Source organism: Sander vitreus, chromosome 8 (assembly GCF_031162955.1).
Source record: "Sander vitreus isolate 19-12246 chromosome 8, sanVit1, whole genome shotgun sequence".
Taxonomy (NCBI): domain Eukaryota; kingdom Metazoa; phylum Chordata; class Actinopteri; order Perciformes; family Percidae; genus Sander; species Sander vitreus.
The window spans coordinates 7,748,437-7,766,420 of record NC_135862.1 but is presented as its reverse complement, the minus strand read 5'-3'; the positions used below and the strand labels follow the sequence as shown (position 1 = coordinate 7,766,420).

The following is a 17,984-nucleotide window of genomic DNA, read 5'->3' as shown; positions in this document are numbered from 1 at the left end:
TCACAACACAACAGTCGTTAATGACTTGTACTGCGCTCTCACCCATCCACACACCATCTGGTTATAAGACTCAAACTTTGTAGGATTTGGTTATTCCGCTGTGTAAGGGCTCGACGAGAAAACCATGTAGTTGACTATATCGGGATATGCAACTGAAGATAGAATCACTGGGTCGCCATGGATCCAAGAAGAGGGATCTGCACCGCCAGTAAACTGTAATTTCTCAAAATATTTGATCTTTTTTTTTGTGGTCCTTCCACGCTTTGCATCTTGGACGCGCTTGATGAGCTTTCTTCTGTTGTTTAGATTACAAGCAATAAAGTATCCAAAGTGCACAATACTCCATTACTCCATTCAGTTGTTTACACCGAATGCCTCCAATATGGCCGTGCATCCAGGTTACCACCCAGAATGTAACATCGGTGAAAACCCTCTATTATGTTTTTTTTTTATGTAAGAATGCAAGCATAATGGGAAAAAAACATACCAAGTTACCATTTAAAATTAAGGATTGTCAGCTAATTAGAATTTAAAAAGTTAGGGGACTTGTGAGGGACAGATTACAAAAACAATTGTCTGAATCAAAGCAGCCGAATCTCAGATATTCTGACTTACGACCGAAACATGCTGCAAGTACGCGAACGCAAATGTCAACCCCTGGCCCATCTGGCATAAACGCACGTCCCCAGTGAACGTACAGAACGTTAGGGCTGGGACGATATGCTTTTTGTTTATTGTGATTCTAGAGATATAGCGATTCGATAGTATTGAGTATTGCGATTTTCTTTTCCCTCTTTAACAAAAACAAAAGTTGAATACTACCCTTCTAGAGACAATATATCATGAGACATTTCTAAAAACTAATTGTTTTCTAAAAAAGAATGTGCATCACATGTCAGTCAGTCAGTCTGACATTTATTTCATTTGTAAAGAAGTACATAACATGTATTTTCTGCATTTTCTGCTTTCAGTCAGCGGTACCATATAAACATAAATATTTAGGTGAATCATTGGTAAAAAAATAAATAAAAAAAAATATTGATTCTTGGGAAAAGAAACAATTTTAAAAATCGTCGCAAAAAAATTCACGATATATACGATTTTCAATTGTTTCCCCACCCCTACTGATCGTGCACTTTTACGCATCGGTGGATTTAACAAACGTCAGTCCTCAAGGGGGCGATATAGAGCTAATCAAAGTGTTTCCACAGTAGGAAACAAACATGGCCTCTGTGGAAGAATGTGTCCTGAAGAAGGAGGGAAAAAAAGAAAACAGAGACGATGGGTGTGTGTCTGAATATGTAGGTGACAAAGTAAATATGCCGAAGCTTTCGGTGTTCAGTTAGTCTGGCTATCACCAGACCGAGCTCAATCTTTTAAGATTGAACATTAGTCTGGGGAGTCTGCTCTGTATTTTCTACTGGACAAAGAGGTGTGATCAACGGGCATAGTTCAAATGAGTCTGTACGCAATTGGATAGTCATTCAACCAATCAGACCAACGATCCGGGTGACTGGTAAATTAGGCTTTTACCAAAGCCGGTCGGTAGTAAGGCAAACACATCCTTCTTTTGTAGGAATTGTTCCAGGGCAAGTTTCTGTTCCGTTTTCAGAGAAAACTTGCCTTTGAAATCTGTTAAAACAGCAGCGACAGCGGCATCAACGGGTTGCTGTGCTTCGGTGGCTGCCATGTTGAATGTAAACAAGAAGCTGCTTGCTGTCGCTTCTCTATCGTCATTGCATTAAACCCGCCAATAGCACGCCAGGTGGATAAGCCAGTTTGTGATTGGTCCCCGCAGATTTGTAACGGAAGCAGGATAGAAAAAATTACAGGTTTCCAGCCTGAGCTGCAGGGCGAAATCAAATTGCCGGCAGATCGGCGCTGGATTTACCCAGTCTAGTGTTCAGCTAGAGGTTTGTCAAACTGGTCAGCCGTGGTTATTGCCCAGCAGAAATGCTCAGACTGCAGCTCGCGCTTGCGTTACAATTTTAAGATGATTTTTTCAGATTTAAAACAACTGCAAACAAGCCTGGCATGATTTTACTCTAAGCTCATGTTTACTTTGTTTTTACAGTTTGACTCTGCTCCTCCCATCTGTAGAAACATCACCCTCCTCTAAAAGCAGGCTGGCTAACCTTCACTTTACCACTCGTAGTGGTTTGGAGTAATGGGGCGTGGCAGCAGGGTTCGCCGTGCGAGGCCTCCAAAATGACCCTGTGGTAAAGTAGTGAGGGCCAATATAGCGTGGTCCCACCCACCGGAGCCCAGATCCAATTGGTTGTCGTCCAGCTTGTCTACGCAGGGCGTTGCCATGGTTTCCAGGCCGTAAAGAAGTCTTTAATCGAGCCGTTGTCATCATGAGATGGTGGTGAGCGTTTTGGCTCGCAGTGGAGAGATAGAGGCAACAGTGAAAAAGAGAGAGAGAGAGCTGGCGATCTACTGTGTGGCTCAGAATAGAAACGTACCGCTTGACGGACAGCTCTGAAAGCAAGAAAGACTTTGTGAGATACACACATCAGGTTCATTCCTTGTGTCATGAAGTTCCCAGGACTATACAGTGCCTGGGAACGTATTCATAAAAGATATGCTCCTGACACGCTCCTGTCTATTTTATACATAGTATGCAATGTTCTGTACACGCTGTTGGATTAGCAGAAGTGTGCAGTGTGGTGTTCAGTGATGACGGGTTGTGCAGAGGAGTGGCGCTGGCTCGAGTATCGAGCTGACTGGGCTCAGACCTCAGGTTTCCGCCACGTAATCCAACACACTTTAGATGGTAGTACGGACGGCCTGCTGACATTTGTGCCAGAAGGTTTTGCATACAAGAATAGGCAAGATACACTTAATGGCAATGGTAGCAGCACTGTGTGTGTGTGTGTGTGTGCTCTTGTGTGAGCCATCTGAAGAGACCTGCACTCCTCATGGGACCCACTTGTTGGGCTATTTCATGTGTCTAATGTTAACTGTTGTTTTTGGGAGAAAACTTTGTTTTACCGTTCAGTCTGAGATGAGACTGCATTGAAACCAATCCGGCCAATCGTACTACTGTATTGTTAGAGGTAGTGCATTTGTCTTGGCCCGCAGCCGGTGTGTAACAATAAAATGGCCCTTTGCCACAGTCCCTCAAGTCGATGGTTCCCTGTAGGAGGGCCTGCTGTTGCAGGGGGGAAAATCGCTGCCTCAGCAAGCTGTTTAGTCTCATTCTCAAGGAGCTTACACTGTGTGTCCCTGTTTAATATGGGAAACATACGTAGGCTGGCCTGTGATGTCAATTGTTATTTCTGGAGGCCTGCTATAGGAAAAATCTCATTTGCCTTTGTAAAGCACTGTAGTGAAAAGGAGCTTATGTCATAAAGACGCTATTGTGGCTGCTACGGGGCTCGCCGTTTTTGTGTGTGTGTGTGTGTGTGTGTCTTTAAGTGTCACTACTTTGACCCACACATTGTGGTTTTCACGTGTGTTGCAGGTTTCAATGCACAATGGTTTCTGTGCCTGTTTGTTCATGGTGCACATGAAGGGAATTAAGCGGCGGCCTTTTGTGCTGGACATTTATGAATGAGAGCCGCTATTGTAGCTGCCATAAATTATTACGTATTTCGCCTGTCTGCCTCTCTTTGATTTAATGTGCTCTTTGTCATTGTGCAGCTCCACGACTTTCGCAGGTGGAGGATAAGTTACAAGATAATAATGGTGATAATGGAGGGAGTCATGGTGTGCATCAGCTTGAAGAGAACTAAACACTTTACCAATTTGACATAACCTAAACACTTAGATTAAAGGAAACAATGTCTTAAAGTAAAAATCGCAAAGACTTTCATTTAAATAAATGTCTGTTAAGTCACTGCCGCTGAATGAGGTAACACAATGGTGATTGAGTCTTTGGCCCACTGATGAAAGCCCTTTACAGCATTTACAAAAATACAAACTGGGTGCCTGTGGCGACATTCTCAAGAACAATTACAAGTGGCTAACAGTGATTAAAGCATTTTCCCTCACCCAGCAGTGGTTGGTCCGCCAGGGAGGGTAGGCGGAGCTAACTCAACAGACTCGCTCCTCAACTCATCTGTGTGTAGAGCGGCGTGCTGTTTTTTTCCCGGTCTCTGCTAGCGTTGAGAGTCAACTGTTACTAAAAGAGCGATGACTACAGACATGAAACGTCAAAAACAAGTGAAAGTGAATGTGAGATCCAAAAACACACCTGAAATTACCGCTTATCGCCATAGAGATTTGCTTGACTTAAACAAACGGAGTCAGTACCCACCCAATCAATAGTTATAAAACTTTGGTGATTTGTCTAATTAAAATCTGCCCCGTTCCTCCTGTAGAGTTGTTTCTGTGGCCCAGAGAGTTGTACTGGTACATTGCCAGGTGCAAATGTGTGTATACATGTCAACGATAGTATACAAACTCCATTAACTTTCTCTGGATTATTTAAGATTCAAAATTATAAACAGCTTTAAATTGAGATTGACACACAGTGTGAGTGGCATTATAAAATGACAGACTGAAAATGCAGCGTAGTGGATATTAGATCAGTGACTGTTGTAATCACTTACTCAGGCTGAATCTCCTGGCAGGAAGTCTGTTTCAGTGTCGGACAGAGCAGTACAAATGCAAAATAAAGGAAAAAGTCTTGAGCCTCAATAAATGTTTGCATCATGATAAACGTTTCTGTGAAATGAAATATTTGCATTCATTCTTTAGAAAAACATGCCTCCTCTGTGCAACAAGTCAGAGCAGTGTGGGGTGGAGGAGTTTGGGTCTGGCAGATCAGATAAACTGTGTGTTTGATTTCTCTTATGAATACAAATTGTAGACATATGTGGGAGGAGAAGATTGAAATAAAACATTTGAAATTTATTGCCACCACAGTTTTTTCCTTCTTTATTTTTTTTTTATTTTTTTTAACCATTCCTGACTACCACCTCCACCATCACAACGAGCCTCCCCTCACGTTCAGCTTCTCCGGAGCACCAGATTTGTGCGCTGTCCTCTAAATCATTTCCCTCTCTCGCAGATTGCTCCCTGCTGGAATATTGGCCTGACAGCCGTTTTTTTTCTCCCTCTGCTTCCCCAGTGGACTCATTTACATTTATGCACGCAGCAATTAATTACAGGCTGGCGCTGGCCTTGTAAATTAGAGGGAGCCGAGGTCGCCCTCATTATTGCCCCTGACAGTTAAAGCCTTGTTGGGTCGTGACAAGGTTGACTTCAGGCTGGGATAGTGGAAGCTTAGCAGTGGTTGGCTGCTCTTCATACATCTGAAATCACTTTGCAGTAAATGAAGAAAATTCACATTCTTGATAAATATGTTATTTTGTACTATCGTTATCTTTTTTCCTTTTTTTTTTTTTAAATGGAAATAAAAACATTTTCAACCTTAATGTTCTATATTCCAGAAAAAAGCTTTTTATCTTTGTAGCCATAGGTCATCATTCCAGGCCTTGTGTTTTGTCTTTAGCGTAATGCCTTCTGTGTGTTTTGGGGGTCTTTCATCCAAATACTTTTTTTCTATAGACCCAGGAGTCAGGCAGGCGACTTCTCACGGTATTGGCCTTTTCATGCGAAGACGCTCCAACTTTTTCCTGCTCCTTCTCTCACAAGGCCTTCCTTTCTTCTTTGTCACGCAGCGATGTGTTTGTGCATACCTTACCAGCTTGACAAAAGAAGGGAGAGATCCTATTCACTTCTGCTTTTAACATTCACCTCTTGTTTTTACAATCTTTCCAAGGCTCGCTGTTAGCACAGTGGAACAGGCTTTGTCTTGAAGAAGCAGGACAATGGCGAGCGCCATAATGTAATCTCTTAAAGGTAGTGAGCAGAGGGGCGAGGTTTAGATGTATGTGCTGGTGCTTGCCCCTACCAACCCTCTCCCTCCCTTCTGCCCTTTACTTTAGCAATATTTCATGTTAACAGCAACTTGAGAGAGAATACGGTCGTCACTTAAGCCTCTCTAATGTTCACCCAGGTCTTTTGTGAAGGGAACACAAAGGCTTTTCACTCATGCAAACATCCCCTTCCCTCATTCCACCTATTAAAGGTGTTCTGACTAGCAGTTTGCCCACGCACAAGCACATCTGCAGCCCCATTCTTTTTTTTAGCAACATAACCACAAAATCTTTATATTGAAACATTATCTTTCCCCATCAAGTGTTTTATCAGCCTAAAACCTCAAAGTTCTGTGCTATGTACACACCACCAATCAGGCACCCTTCTGACATCTGTCCGTTAACCCAGTATGCCTGTTGGATTGTCAAACAGTGTCCAAAAACCCAACTTCCCACGCCTCTTCTACAACGTAATTGGGGGTGTGAGGAGGTGAAAAAGTAGGCAGGGTTTGAACCTCAAGCTCTCTTTTTTATTCCTCTAATTGTTTCCCTGTCCCTGGAGTGCAACACCATTAAGACTTTGGAAAAAGAGTTTGCCATCATACCCATCTGACTGATTATTGGGTCTCGCCCCCCTCTATATGGTGTCATGCTTTTCGCTTTACCTTTGAGTTTGGCCGTTTGGAAAAACTATAAACAAAAGTTGTCTTAACATTGTATGAACTAGTTTGTTTCAAACATATCCTGGACTTTGGGATAGCAAACATTAGTGATTGATAAAAAGCATCGACAGAGAATGTAATCAAGACAGCGGTTGTATTTTCTCCAAAACATATTAAGCAAAGCAAATGAGTACTAAATCAACAAATGTTGTGGGAAATAGATTAATATCTGACAACTCTGATCAAAGTGCAAGATTTGGGCAAAAACATCAGATAGTGTGAATACTCAGAAGTCTCAAGTTTTCAAGCAAGAAAACGCAGACAAATAACAACAGAAACATTGCTAGGCCTGAACAACATGGCTAGCGGTCCTCAGACAGTCAACGTGTGCTATAAGCTCATCGTTTATGGGTCAAGTGAACCTCATTCTGGTTTAATTGCCCATATGATTACTTGGAAACCATACTTGTTTCCTGTGATGCAGACATGGAAGTGGCAGCACAGAGCCTCATGTGGTGCTAAGCTCATTGAGGGAGCTTCTGTCTCATAGAGTTCCATTGTTCTTACTCCAGTGTGTCCGCGTCTGCACAAGTGGCATTGACAGCTGCAACAAGACAACATTTGGGACTGTGCATATTTTGTTGCGTGAATGCGTGCATTCATTGTGCAGGTGCAGGCATCGCTCTGAATGTAATACAGTGTATCTCCTTGTCGTGCAACATATCTCTTAGCTCTCTTGTTACTGTCTGTAATGCTATGATGTCACGCCTTTGCTTTTGCCAAAGGCAAGTCTGAGGCTGTTCGTTTTGCTGCGCAAAGTTTCTTTTCCAAACAGGTGCTTTTTTTTGCCGCTGGCTCAACGGTAGAGTAACACGCGCCATTTTACAGCAGTTGGGCCAAAAAGGTAGCTGGTACTTCCTGCAGTTGTCAGAAAGAGCCAGGAATGGCTGTATAGCCTGAGTCCCTTATGTCAGCTCCCCTCAGAGGTGGATGAGAATGTATCTCACAATATTTGCAAAATCACACAATTAGATAGAATGGACAGACTCTAGTGTTATATTAGATATTCAGTTCACACACTGTGTTTGTGTGTTGTATGTTATACATCAGAAAAAACTACTTACATGTGTAAAACAAAACCTTTTACAGCTTACTTTGTTATTAGAGTTTGCTGGGGTCATTCATGTAAACAACAGTTTTGTGTGTGTTGTGACGATATGATTTCACTTAAAGCCAAAAGATGACAATACTGAATTATGCTCCGACACTACTTCCTTTGTCTCCGCTTGAAAAATGTTGAGGCCTCATTTTTGAAAATAATAATAATAATAATAATAATAATAATAATAATAATAATAATAATAATAATAACCTCATATGTAGAGATTTTGCAGCTCACAGAGGGTTATTTTTGCACACGTAGGAGCTTGAAAATCTAAAGGGGCAGGTATTGAAATCTATATTCATGAACTCTTCTGCTACACCCTCAATAAGTGCAATGTAGTTACAATAACTGATAAAACATCTTATTGTTTAAGATGTGTTATCCACTTCTTCTGCTGGATCACACCTTAATTCTACATTTTAACTAAGTGTAATTCGCCCTTTAAATACAGTAGTGTATATAAAGTATTCACATATATGTACATGTCAGTGTGTGCAGAAACACATGGACTATTTTGTGCAGAATTAATTTATGTGTATTCCTTTTTGTGTATTCCTGCACACAAGGCTGTTGCTGAATGTGTGTGTGTGTGTGTGTGTGAGAGAGAGAGAGAGAGCATGTGGGTTTGGCTGCAGCTCTCCTCTACTGGGCAGCCAGCTGTCTCTCTGATTACCCAGGATCCTCCAGGTGTCAGGTCTGCCATCTGCAGATGAGTGGCAGGGCGTATGGAGTGGAGGAATGGAGGGAAGAGAGGGGGGTTAAACAAAAAAAGGAGAGGAAACAGAATAACTGGTTCTGCAGACATCTGGAACGTGTTCAGACGGGTCAGCGAGAGCCGCAGAGTGTGAGCGGTGCTCAATTGAAACGTTGGCTTTTCGAGTACTTGTCTTTTCAGCTTTTTTTTGGGTAAAACTGCTTCTTCTACAAAAAAAAAAGAAAGAAAGAAGTAGCATTTAATGGAAATGTTTACCGTGGTGTTTCACACAAGTGTGCTTTTGCAGACTATTTGTTATCATTATTATTATCTCAAGAAATTCTTAGTGTACAAGCCTTTGAGTTGTTCTAGTCAGAATTACCCCTAATTGTGCCCCGAGAGGAAAAATGCATCCAAGAGAGAACCGTTTGGTTGATTAAAGACATGAATAAAAGATCATACATGCCCAGTGTTTGCTTTTTTCTTCATTGTTCTCAATTAGCCTCAAATTGTGGAATCAAAGGCATGTTTATTAGCCTCAAATTGTGGAACTAAAGGCGTGTTTGTATTGCTCTCTTTGTAGAAGTTAGATGTTGTGTTGGGGAGCCATCATGATGCATAGTGTCAGAGAAATGCTGCTGTGGTGTGTTTTGTTGCCTGTCTGTGGGAACCCAGCCGCTCTCCTTAAGTCTCTCCATATCCAGTTCACTTCTTTCTTTAATTAGCGGCCTCCCACGCTCAATGAAGACTAGCTCCCATCCTCTCTTAATTTGGGGCCCACTCGGGGCGGTCCCATCCTAAACATGGTACTTTCATAGCTCTCCATTGGCAGTTTGACCTCTTTAATGTTATTACTTGTTTCCTGTGACCCTTTATTTAGCAAATGGCTGTCTGTAGTGTGTGCTTGTGTGCATGTGAGGCTATGATAAGGCTGACCCCAGGTTAGCTCTCTGAGTCAGAGTGGTCTATTCGAGACAGGCAGCCCAGGAATGATTAGCTGTCCATTTGATGAGAGAGATTCCCCCCGCCCCCCCACCTCCCCTGCTCTCAATTGGAATCAATTTTTGAAAGAAAATATCAGGCATCACTAACTGTGTTAGAACAGATTGCAGCCAATTTTTCCGACTTCAAAGCTTCGTTCAAGAATCACGCTGTTTGTCGTTTGTTAGGCTTTGCGTGGCTGCGTGTGTGCCGTTGTTTGTGCAGTGAAAGTGCTGTGTGAGAAACACACTGATCCTCTGTTGGCTCTGCTGTGGACTCCACACAGGACCTCTGTTCTGTGTTGAACATCCACTACAGAGGGACCTCAGGTGGGTCGAGAGTGCATTCACAGGGCTCCAAAAACAATTTTAAATTTGTCAAACCTCAATTTGTTGGCAGTATGTGAAGAATTTGGTCAGTGTTCATTAAAATGTTTCCTGCTGCATAAGGCAACAACAAACACATGTTCTCACTTACCTCTTGTGGCATGTAGCCATGCAGATAGTTTGGGGTTTACTTGCCTGTAAGATACCTGTCTCTGAGTTTTCTGTCTCTCCCCCTATATAACAATAGAAGTGAATGAAATTTCATTTTTGGTGCTCACAGCATTTAAAAATCGCAACATCTCTTTCTAGAAATAAAACCTGCTATTTCTTTGGTAGAAGCTAGTTATAGTGAAAAGTGTGACTGTAAAATGAAATACCTTCATCTCCATGGTATTTGGTTAGAGGAGGAAATCTGAGAAACAGATATCTCATCAACCTGGACAAATCATTTCAAACTATCTGTAAGTCTCGACCACTAGACTAGACTAGACTTTTTTGGATGAAATGTCCCTTTAATTGATGGCGATGGTGATAAACATACTACATGAAAGTAATTGTAGAAGAAACATGGTAATAATCATTTTTCTTTTGTTTTCCTTTTTTCCCCAGGTGACGTTCATGAATTTTAAAGTCATCCACAAGTGAGAAGAGGCTGTTGGAGTTGAAGTCTCTTATTTCTGTAAGTTTCCCAAATCAGTTGATACAAATTATATTTATTTCCTTGTACTGTAATGCTGCCAGCTTGTGTTGTGCCACTGTTTGGCACTTTGGATGATTGCTTCCACCAAATGGCAGATAATAAGCTTTCATAGAGAATACATAATTGTTTCCTCGAAGCAGAACAGAGCAACACTTGCTGGTGTCTGAACACACCAAGCTTAGCACCAGTGGCTGTTAGCAGAGCGGCAATCTACTGTGTGTGTTTGTGTGTGTGTGTGTGTGTGTGTGTGTGTGTGTGTGTGTGTGTGTGTGTGTGTGTGTGGGTGTGTGTTAGTCCACGTTAGCTGTCTCTGTTCATGTCCACTGCTTCTCTCCCCTTCCACCGGCACATACAGAATGCTTTTGATTTGTTTCACGGCAAACGCAGACCTCCACTCCTGTTAGTATTCTGCCCTGTGCGCCCTCAATAGCTGCTTTCACTTGGGTGAAGAAAGGGGTCTTTTAAAGACTCTCACAGGCATCACTCCAGGAACCTTTCAGCGCAGGGACCTACAGTATGCCTTTTAATAGACTTTCTCTCTGTGAGCAATAAAGATTATATCTGGAGTCAAATGGTGCTGTAGGTAACACTAGCCCAAATTAAGCTAGTGCGGTCCCAGTGGCCGATCTTGATGGCTTCAGCAGAGGCGGGAGACATATGAAATGTACAATGGGAGAGGTTGGATAAAAAAGAGTGATCTGACCATCTGGCTAATCCCCCTGTTTAAGAATACTTATTAAGGCCCTCTCTAGTGGCCCTTGGGCCGTGTCACTGCTGGGTCAACAAGTGGCCTCACTGACAACTCGCTCGCACATTGGACAGACAAGCGTCAGTGTTCTGGTGTGGGTGATAATCTGTGTCCTGCTGGTTGGTTGAGGAGTTCAGTTTCAAAGGCTTGATTTATGGCTCCTGTAAATCATTTTGTATCACAATCTAGAGCTATGGTTCCCACCCAGGGGGGTTGAGACCCTATTTAGGGGTCACTGATTGATGCAACCTGTGACAAGATTTTACAAGTAGACACAGCTTCATTTTAGGGGTTCACAAGTCAAAAACATAGAGAACTGGCGTAATGTCTGCTGATGGATATTTTGGATGCTTTGGAAGATTATATTAAGATTATTTTACTGACTAAATAGCAATAAAATAATACAAACATCACAGTAATTAATACAGGCATCATACATACATTTCCTCTGACTAATTGTGCTGCGTTTGAAGAAAGAAATGGTGTCATTATTGGGAGGAAACCGGACCACTTAGGGCCATTTTTAATTCCATCAAACTCCCTTAATCTCATCAGTTCATCTGGAAACTCGAAATCACATTATTGTGTCTTTTAACATGCAATTGCTTTTCAAATCTAATTACATGGCGGTAAGATGACAAGTGGACCCTCCTAACAAAATTATAGTCTTTATAGGGTACAGATCGTGTCATGACAGGACATCTTTGTTTCATAAGACTTTGGAAGGAAGTGGCTGCTGCGTGTTGGAGGATTTGCAAAGTCAAGGCCTTGACGTATACTGTACATACTGTATCTAATGGTTTTGATCAGAGGAGCTGGGGTGTGTCTATGACTAATGTTTTGGGCAGGGGCGGTTCCAGGATCAGACCTTAAGGGGGTCTCAGCCCCTAATGAGAATGTGACACGGATACAGTGCCTTGCAAAAGTGTTAACCCCCCCCCGCTAAATCAGTAATTTTATTAGCCGATAATCTCTGAGCTACTAAACAATGTCAGCTAATGTTTTTTGACACTATGATGGAACTAAACCTGACACTTTATAAGTCTTAGTAATAACGACCTATTTGACACAATGTTCTAACATTCAGCAATTTTAGTTGCTTGAGCCTCCCCTAAAAAGGGTCTAAAATCGCCTATGGTTTTGGGTGATCTGACATCACTGATCATTTCACAAAATCAGTTTTGAAACAGGTTCGTATTGGTTACACTGTGTTTATTGCCAGAGCGTGGAGAACTAGATCCAGCTTTTTATTTCTGCATTTAAAATTAGTTAAGCGATAAGGAAAATAAGATCATAGTGTGTATCATCTAATGTGTGTTACTCCAGCATGGTATTTATAGATATAGGAATTTTCATCTGAGTTATACATGCAGAACCTGCAAAGTCCTAGCACAGCGGGAAAAGATTTCAGCCACTTCATGCTTCATGACTATGCCTATTTGCGGAGCTTTGTTGTTACGGATGGTTGCTGTAATGGCAGTCATTTGCAAAGAGTTAGAAAAATGACCGGACAGCAAGCAGCTATTGGGTTGATTTGTAGTAAGCTAATGAGCTAATGAGCTAATGAACTCACTGAGGTTACCTGTTTGGCTTCCCCAAAAACAATGTCCTTCTCTGCATTTTTCAGCTTTGTATGTGAACTTCACTGCGTTACAGTATATCACAAATCAGCGCTGCTAATGGGCAGCGGCTAACACAATTTAGTGTTGTTTCTCAGTACCTAACCTTATGTTAACAGGGAGCTGTTATGTCTTCTTGAGCTTGGACATTTGCTTGATTCATCTGATTTGTCAGAATGCCTTGCAAGTTTGCGGTAACCTTATTTAATGGTGAGAGAACTGAGCTTCAGCGATCTGCTACGGCCACACTTCAAGTCAGCACATTTGTTCATGCGTGCCAGTTCACCAGCACATGTGCGACAAGTACATATGTTTGTGTGTTATGTATTTAGTTGTTTTCCAGGCTGTGTCTGTATCAATTTATTTGTGTTTGTGCTTGCATGCATGTTTGTGTTTTGCACACTCATGCCTCATCAACATCCCGTCTGAGGCCCATCTGGTTTGCTTTGAAGAGGCTCGTGGAGCTGCAGCGGCCGGAGCTTTAAGGCAGGGCCGGGCCAGCAGCGGTTCCTCCCCACTTACACATAAATCCACGGTGCAAGTAGCTTACCTCTACCAGAAACAGTATAGACCGACCCTCATGGCTACTTCCCAAACCACCCAAGCTCATACCCCACTTTCTCTCTTCTATTGCCCTTGAAATGGGGCCTGCTCTAAATATTATCTCCCCCTGTGCTTTATCCCTCAGTTTATCCCTAAGTCGGCAGAGAGAAGAAAGGAGCCGTGGGGCTGAGTCACTTTTTCCCCTCTCTTCTCCTCTCTCCAAAACCACAGGCAGCGGCAGCGGCTTCCTGGAGATGAGCGCTTTTGTCTGTTGTGTGACCGCTGCGGCTTTAGGCAGATCCTCCTCTGATGAGGTAATGCACAGGCTAGATGAGGAGGCAGAGTGAGAAAGGAGGGAGGTGAAGGAGGAGAGCAGCCTCTGGATCTATATTTTAACCTTTAATTTATCCAGGGAAAGGGTACTTTATGGAAATGCATGCTCCTTTTCAGCAACACACTGCTTCACATGGAGGCCACTGCACACATTCACACCTACTTGGAGGTGGCCAGTGCAACTGGTTGTCAACTGGGGCCCGCTGGTCTTCTCCACGGCAGCGTCTACGGGTGCCTTGATGAGTCAACAGTTGGAGGAGGAAAAATCATTATTCCTTCATGTAAAGATTTCCCCAGGTGATTTTGTTTTCCAACCAGCAATCATTTTAATAAGCAGAAATATATACTTTGGGGGAATTATGGTGTCAGTTACTTTGAGGGTGAAATGTGCGCTCTGGTGGCAAGTGAAAAGAGTGAAAAATGTTGGCAGGTAGGAAGACAGGAAAAGGGAACACCCCTGTTTGAGGTGCCTGAATAAGATTTTTTATTTTTTTTTTTAAGGTCGCAGTTGTCCTTGAATGTATCACTGATGTTAAGTTGCTCTGAAACATCTACTTGACTTGATGTGAGTGCGAGAGTGATTGATGTATGGACAACTGTAATAGACCAGATTATCGAAACGATTCAGAGACATCCTGAGGTCAGCGTGTCTTCATCAGTTTCCCTCCTCTGCCTGTCAATGTAGTATTCCCTTAACCGTACATAAAACCGACTTCTCACACGACAACCTTTTTTGCTGAAGTATTAACCTTCTGATGAAAAGAAGCGGCTTCAGTGCCGGTGCCGATGCTCCAGCAATAGCACATGACACACATACCGGCCAGGCCAAGCGAAGGAGTTGGCAGTGGAGTGAACTGTAGTACACAGGAAATTGGCAGGACAGAAGTTGGAGGAGAGCGGGTAAAATATTGAAATGAAGTGCGAGTTTTTTTTTACAGTGACACTGGGCTCTGTTAGGGATGAGTTGTGTTTAATTCCTCTTTAGAAAAGTTTGTTATTTTGTGTAACCTACTATGATGAATGACTAGAAACAAATGAAATATGTAAGACCGTAATTTGAAAAGCTGTAATTTTTGATGCACTTCCATTTGCAATTAAAGGAATACTTTAATACCCCCAAAACGATAATTTGCATATCAATTACTCACCCTGTTAAAGAAAACTTTGTTCACCTCCTCGGTGAACAAAGAATCCAAAAACGGTGAAAATTATTATCTCAACCGACGTTTATATAGCGAGTAGCGCGCCTGTGCAAGCTTAAGACTGTTTATGCGGAAGTCTTTTAAATAGTGAGGTTTTAGGAAAAATACATGTCTTTCGGAAGTACTGAGAATACGACTGGATAAATGAGACTGTGATTATACTGCGCAAGCTGTCTCAGAGTTTAAACTGTTTTGATATAGTTTAAATGCGGCCTCCTTTTACTTCAATTTATCAAGACTTTTCTCTGTTTATGGATTTTTCGGTCACTGTGGAGGCATGCAAGAAAAACAAACTTTTCTTCAAGAATTCAAGCCAACACGGACTGAGTAATATAAAATACAGGTGATTATTTCACGGGTGAAGTATACCTAAAAGTCTTTCTTAATGCCAGACATCACATCGACAGAAACATTTGAAATGTTTAAAACAAAAATCTGTTCGAATAAACAACATTTTGCAACAATTTTAACAACTTTTCAACATTTCCAGATGTCCAAATCTTGTCATAAACTGAGATGAAGATACTCAATATTTCTTCATAGATAGTGTATAAGGTTTTTAGACAAGTTTCCACTCAGCTTTCACAATTGCCAATAAAAAAGTTGGACAGAAACCCAGCTCGTGTGTATCTGCATGTGTGTGCACACACTGTGAGTGTGTAATCACCGACACTGTGTCACTGTCTCCACATGTACATGCTCACATCTTTTTTCTCATTTCTCCGGTGACAACTGTTATCTGTTTGGACCTCCGGCCTCCTGTTGAGTAAATGACACCAGACTTGCTGACTTTCAGGATAATTGCTTCCTGTTTTAACTGTCACATTTCATGGAGGTCAGAGGTCATGGTCAATATCAGCTGTTTTGCTCAGGGCTACAGGGGACGCCACCTGGTCCTTAGATAATGGTCATCCAGCACAGTATTCTTTACAAACAAAATGCTTTGACGCCTTTTTACATTCTCCAACATGCCATAGCTAGAAAAAAAGAAGGTTATTTTCAGCTGTTTGACTTCCTTCAACACTTCATTATAAACAGAGGGGTTTTAAACAGCTCGTGTTTGAATGTTGCCTGTATAGGTAGAAAGAAGGAAGGTCGCAGTGGTGTAGTCTACGTGATACGCAGGTATACGCAGTATACCCACTAAGAAAGCTCCAGGATTCCCATATACCCACTTAAAAATGCGCAATGACATTGTTATTTTGATATATTTTGATTTGTCATCTGTGTTTTTTCTTTGCGTAGGCTAATTAAAGGGATTTCCACCGTAAATTGGTGCATAAAAGTGTGTCAGAATGCAGGAAAGATTTTCCTGGGGGAAGACACCCACACCCCCCACTGTGATATGGCCCCCCTTCCAGGCCCATACATATACAGTACAGTATACCCACTACAATACAATACAATATTAGACCACACCACGGGAAGGTCGGGACACAAAGCACCACCTCTGCAAAAATGTTTCTTCTGCTATGCTAACACCTGTTCCAGAGGGACTTGTGAGTAGCTTCCCTTTTGTGCATGCTATTCTCCCAACCCTGAATTCAGCTCTCTACCAAACACCAACATCACATCCTCATAATTACAGTATGCTCATTACAGTAAAAATCCTGCGTCTCATTTTAAAGCTGCCATCAGCCAAAATGAACTGGCTTTAATGGCTGCTGATTGCATTCCTACACTGGCCGACCCCCTCCTTCTTTTTTAGTGATCTGATAGTTTAAGTACATGCTAGCATAATTGAGGTCTCTTCCTTGATTAGATTTGCACCAGCTTTTAACAAAGCCTGCTCGAACTTAATCCAATGAGGCCCATTGTAGGGAGAGCAGAGGGATGACATCGCTCCTGGTTAGCTTCAAAATCAACCGAGCCGTCGAGCAATTAGAGGCTACGCTGATAAAGAGGCTGGGCAACTAAAACTAATGGCACAATGTTTCTCAAAGCTCACAAGATAACAAGTGGACTATTGAGCAGTAATTCATACCATGAAGTACTTCTTTTTTACCCCCACAATAACCTTTTAGAATAGGCTTAGAAATGAAAATGATTTCCATGAATTTAAGTTCAAAGCTTAGTTTCACTTTCAGTACAAATTATTTCAATTACCAATAAGACATGAAGCAACAAAGCAATTCAAAATTGATATAAATCAAACACGTTGCCTGGTTTTGATTGGATGTAAATGTTTATTTAGTCAGGTTTATCAAGCAGGGGCCTGTCATCCAAACAGTTCCTCTTACTACTACACTCAAGCCCTCACTGCAGCGCTCCATCTCTTCTGCTTTTGTCTGCTCAGCAAATGCACCTGAATCCGTCTTGATGACGCTGGTGGCGAGGCATGTCAACGTTTTGGAATTTTACCCAGTTACATGAATATCATGCACTCAGCAGACCTGACCCACTGCGACTGGAACACACAGCCCAGCAGGGTGCAGAGGTATCGGCTTTGGCTGCGTCCTCCGGTGACACCTGACTGCCCGTAATTACAGTTAGAGACTAAACCTCCTCTCCTTCTGACCTGTGTGTCACACACTCAATCCCCTGATCTTCTCCTTTGTTCTCTGTCACCGTCAATTAGTCATGTACCAGGAGTCAGCCAGAGGAAAGTGTGTGCGCGTGTGTGTGTGTAAACTTTAATTACATTTACTGTTAACTGCTGTATGCATTGATGTATACGAGAAATGTGGTGCATGGGAAATAAAGGGTTGACGGAAAATGAACAGGCAACTATTTTGATAATTGATTTAATTGTTTATGTCATTCTTTTTTTTTTACTTACTTATTATGGTTGGACAAGCAATTCCTGGACCTTTTTTCACTACTTTCTATAACCCAAATGATTTATCGATTAGTTGACAAAAATAATTAATTGGCAGATGAATCATAATGAATAATGAAAACAATTGTTAGTTTGATAAAAATAAATAATAAAAATAAAAATAAATAAAAAAATAAAGAGTCCCTCTGTAGAAGGTAAAATTCTCACGCTGTAACTTTCCAAATGTTGGTGATTGAATTTATGTTATGTTATTTATGTTTTAAATTCTGTTGAAGGACTTTATAGTTTACACTTCTTTGTAAGTTGAGACAATTATATGATAAAAAGGCTAATAAAAGGTTTAGGAAATCATAGTATAAACTACAAAATGCTTACAAGAAGGCAAAAACACACACCTGAGACAG

At 41.7% G+C, this 17,984-nt stretch overlaps 1 protein-coding gene across 7 annotated transcripts in view; it reads left to right on the top strand.

Annotated features, from left to right (window-relative positions):
* The window catches only part of LOC144521904 (transcription factor SOX-6-like), a 118,276-nt gene that overhangs the window by 8,912 nt on the left and 91,380 nt on the right, over positions 1 to 17,984 (top strand). For 6 of the 7 annotated variants that reach the window (XM_078256564.1, XM_078256563.1, XM_078256561.1 and 3 more), the window contains exon 2: positions 10,266 to 10,335. The gene's annotated coding sequence lies outside the window, so the exon portion shown is untranslated. Of the gene's footprint in view, positions 1 to 10,265; positions 10,336 to 13,497; positions 13,897 to 17,984 lie in introns of all 7 variants that reach the window. The other variant, XM_078256562.1, reaches the window with a different exon arrangement.